Raw genomic sequence first — 5,000 nt, forward strand, 5'->3', positions numbered from 1 at the left:
CGTAATAATGTGGAACAGAGCATTTTAAGTTTTTTATTACTTAAAAAAATACCGTTATCATTGGAAGGTTCATTCAAAAACGTTTTAATTGTACTCTAATGGCGGATGACTTGAAAATTATGACGACTGTCATTTGCATTGATTATTTGGGGAAACAGCGAAAAATGTCAGTTGCATAATAATGTGGAACGTGGTGTACACATGCCATACATCAATTCTGACCAATTTTTGAAGAGGAAATCATTTCTGACAATTACATGAGGAGAATGTGTGATTGTGACCTTAAAAGGTCGTTGCCAAGGTCAAATTTGCTATTCTGAAGAATGTCAATAGACTTTCATTGTAAAAATGAGAAACAAATTCTCAATTATGGTATGAGGAGTTATTTGCTGATATCGCTATGATTATTTTGTGTCAGTATAGTGTCAGTGTAGTTCTTAAAAGGTCAAGGTCAATGTCAAGGTCAAGGTCATGTTCCAGGTCTTTTCCCTATTCTGAAGAACTCGGCCATGTGCTTGCCTATTAGGTCATTATTCAGAATAAGGAACAGCCGCTATAAATGTAAATCTAACATTTCCACACATTCAGAGGACAGGACATTACATGCACTGCAACAGTCAACACAGAGAGGAGCCCCCACTAGAAGAGGAGAAGTGTGTCAGACATCACAAGAGTATACAACTTCACTGCCTCTTTCAAATGCTTGTGCATAACATTCAAAGCGGAATAAGGCGAACACCATTGCATATGATGCTTCCCACAGCAAAAGCCTTCACATCAAGAACCTTCTGGCAACTTTTCACAGGATTGGTTCATGTTCAAGCTACCAGACAATCAGATCTGACCAGTCTTCCTGCTATCTATGTTGTGGAATGCTCGAAAAACCGACATAAAACCATACCTAGCACTTTTACAAGGGAGGATTATACATTGGCAGGTATCCAACTCTGATTATGCTGACAAATCATCACTTTCTGGTACCAAGGGTTCACACTCTGCAGCCTTATTACTGTTTCAAGATGCTTCAGTGAACAGACACCTTCAAGAGTGTCGGGCACAGAATTAAGCCAAGCTGATGATATACTGCAGAGGAATTTACCATGCCAAGAGGTACCTGATCATGCAAAGCCAGTGGTTCGACCTGCCCTACCACCAGACATGCTGCTGTATCCTGAAAACAAGCAAGCAACATTACTGCATGTTGCAACTGCAAAAGGTGTATCAGGAAAGCGTGAATGCTTGATCAGCCTGATTCGCTCTGGTGTGTCAGGAGGAGACCTTTTGATGCAGGCTGCTGTACACACACTTGTCTCATCTGCTGTTGTGCCAATGATGCGTGCTGGCTTCCTTCCAATAATACCAAGACCCATTTCTGAGTGTGCGACTGTCAGACACTGTCTATCCAGCTTCCAGTGTTCGCAGACAGATGAACCAGGCATCAATGGCAATTTGGTGATGAAACCTGCATGAGACGGAGCACTTCCACTGTATTGGCCCTTTCCATTGGACGCGTGTTATTCTCAGATATCAGGGAAAATTGCCTCACGGTTCTGGCCTGGATGATGCATTGATGCATGTCTCTACAGTGGGAGGTATTCCGGCCTCACAAGTACAAAGCAGACTATCCAGTGCTTGCACAGGTACAGGCATTGCACACTTCACTGGCTTCAGTTGCCCAGAATTTGAGTTTGAGGCCTTGATTGAGCAAGTGGAGAGCTTGAATCAAGACAAGTCAGAGCTCTGCCAATTCTTTGAAGTTTGGCTGGATTTGGCGGCCATCATTAAAAATGCTGTTGTCTCTGAAAGAGAAGGAAAATAAATCAATATGTTGCTACCATAACGTCCTATGCCAATCTTTGCAGTACGTAACTGCATTACCTATGTTATGGATCATGGTATCTTGAATAAATCAAGGTTCTAGTGTTAACACATTCTGAGCTGTACCGTTGCTTTTCTGTAGGTCAGTGGGTTGTGCAGGATCGCCATGGCTAGTACTGTGCGGTGGGAGGTGACATAAAGGTTGAGCAGCTTTCAGAGAGTATGCAAGGGTCATGGAGGACACTATGTAGTAGGAGCCACTCGCAATGTTACTGTTGCAGCAAAGTTTGAGCTCTTTCCATCAGATTAGAATGATCACTGATGTCCTCAACTTTCTCACCAACAACACCACTTTGAAGCAGACAGAATGCCACCTCCAACATGCATTGAGCACCACTCCGTGCTTTACATTCAACTGAAATGTGTGATTGTTGCTAGACTTTGTAGTGGATCCGCAGAATCCATACTCCGTGACCGTTAATGCGCCCGCTCCACTGTTGAGCAACCAGGTTGTCGCACCTCGCCTGCGCAACCGTCTCCAAAGCTTGCTTGCAAGCTTGTCTTCAGCTTATACAGGCAGGATAGGTTAGTTCTCACGAACATAAGATAAGTGGAACTGTTTCAAAAAGGAATCTTCTGCAGTACAAAGATCAACCATAGAAGACACCAGCAATCATCGTAAAGGAGCAGAAGTTGGTCTCATCTAAAGACATAGCTGAGACACATAGGAGAATGGACATTGCTGAGGAACGGGGCATGAGTATTCAGCAGATCTCATGAAGTCCTTTCAGCATCACCCCTGTTAGATGGTGACCTTCCGTTGGTTGTTAACAAGTCAAAGCTTGTCAGTGAAATTGAGCCTCACCTTAATCTCACCCAATGAAGCTCTGAGTCTACATATTGCCCTCATGTTCGGGTAGACTTCATGTCAAAGATCAGAATTTAGGCGCTGTCATCAATGCCATCATCAACTCAGCAATAACCCTCTGCTGACATCCAGAGCTCATCCATCTTGTGACTCCTACATTGAGATGTCATTGAAGGAAGGTGAACACATGGGGCGTACTAACTCAACAACAGCCGTTGACATCATTGGCATGAACGGACAAACACCCATTCCTCACCAACTTGAGAAGTTCTGGGCCTCTGTGGAGAACAAGTGAAATCTCCAATTGTTAGTTCCAGACATGATTTATTATCAAACCAGAGGCAATACTACTGTCATTGTCAGCCCTGTTGTTGTTGATGATGAGGTGCTACCAGCAAAGTCAGCTGATGGTGAAGAGATTCCAGAACTCTTGAACTGCGTTGATGAGGCTTAGGCCACGTTGCTGGTGCATGTTGAGTGTGCTGTTCGTGTGAAGCAGAGCAGAAAAGTTGTTATAGACTCAAAAGATACAGACACATTTGCATTGCTTCTTCACTACAGTCCATATTTCCAAGAACTTGGTATGCAGGAGATTTACCAGCAGTATGGCACTGGTTAGATGAGGAGAATGCTTCCCCTCCATTATTAGTCTCTCATCTTGGAGCGTCACTGACTGTGATCAAAGAACATATCCTGTAAGAAGATGATTGCATGAGTAGGGGGGTTGCATGAAGTTGGGACTAAACATGCAGCCATGGTTTCTGATCCAGTCCAGTACTTGGCTAACGTTGGAGAGGCCAAAATATTGACCGAGCAAGATGCAACATTGGCTGAGAAGTACTTGGTGCGTGTCTGGGCTGAGGCCAGATCAACCACAACAGCTGTAATATTTGATGATCACAGAGTAGAAATGTACATCTGTGGTGCTGGAATCAATGATCTTCCTCCCATCAGTAGTGCTATAAGAGGGGACATTCAGAGAGGGGCATTTCCAGTTCATATACTCTGCAACATACTTACAAGAACCAAGGACCCCAAAATAAGGCATGAGCCTAAGCAACATGGGTGGCAGGAGCACACACGTGGCATACTCCTGCCATTAAAATGCCTGAAACCATTATCACAAGATATGATGATCATAATGATAACATGATTTTTCGAGTTAAAATAACTTAATCACTAGAATGTTACAATGTTCCACCTTAGTAAATGTATTGTGTTTTGGGCTTAATTTAAGCCTAGGTCTTTATCATTACATTTATTCATTAATTGTTTATGCTATGATTGTCCCTAAAGTGTTAAGAAATATTAAATGTTAGAAATGTTAGATTTACATTTATAGTGGCAGTTCCTTATTCTCAATAATGGCCTAATGGGCAAGCACATGGCTGAGTTCTTCAGAATAGGAAAGAGACCTTGACCTTGACATTGACCTTGACCTTTTAAGGACTATACTGATACAAATAATCATAGTAATATCAGCAAATAACTCCTCATGCCATAATTGATCATTTGTCTTTACAATGGAAGTCTATTAACGCTCTTCAGAATAGCAAATTTGACCTTGGCAATGACCTTTTAAGGTCAAAATCACACATCCTCCTCATGTAATTGTCAGAATTGAATTCCTCTCCAAAAATTGGTCAGAATTGATGTATGACATGTGTATAAACAGTTTAAAAGTAAAAAAGACAGATATTTCTCATAGGCAATTGCGGCCATATTTGGCGGCCATATTGTGAAAAATCTGGCACTATGGTCGACGAGCACCTCCGTGATTTTTTATGTCTAGGAACCCACTAACTCAAATCCAGTGAGAAACGCCCTCAACTCAAAATTGCGAACGGGTCTACAGGGCTGGTCCAGGACTATTATTTACTTGGATTACTCTTCCTGCACATCACCAGCACCTGGACAGTGGTTGTGCACAGGGACGTTACTTTGAGTACAATATAATTACATGTTCCTACAGTTATGTTGTAGAAAAGCTACACTCTCGATTAACGTGCACTGTGTAAGATTGTGGCCAGAGTAGGTATTGCAACTATGCTGCTCATTGAAACTGTGCTGCCTATAGCCAAATTTGATCTTTTTATGGATATTAATAAAATAATAAACCGATATTTACTACTATGACCAAGGGCGGTAAGTTTTGTAGTTACGAATGGAAAATAAAAATGGCGCACCATGGAGAAGATATGCTTTTTCATGTATGTAAAATGCAATTTTCCCAGTCATAATGAATACTCAGAATTTAATAGTGGTGGTAAGTATTTGTTAAAAAGGTAACATTTGTGAATGGGTGAATGGGCAG

At 41.8% G+C, this 5,000-nt stretch overlaps 1 protein-coding gene across 1 annotated transcript in view; it reads right to left on the reverse strand.

The window, feature by feature from the left end:
* Positions 1-5,000, reverse strand: part of LOC134444363 (putative helicase mov-10-B.1) — a 48,155-nt gene that overhangs the window by 5,886 nt on the left and 37,269 nt on the right. The window lies entirely within an intron of this gene.

This window comes from Engraulis encrasicolus, unplaced genomic scaffold, assembly GCF_034702125.1.
Source record: "Engraulis encrasicolus isolate BLACKSEA-1 unplaced genomic scaffold, IST_EnEncr_1.0 scaffold_52_np1212, whole genome shotgun sequence".
In the NCBI taxonomy this organism is placed as follows: Eukaryota; Metazoa; Chordata; class Actinopteri; order Clupeiformes; family Engraulidae; genus Engraulis; species Engraulis encrasicolus.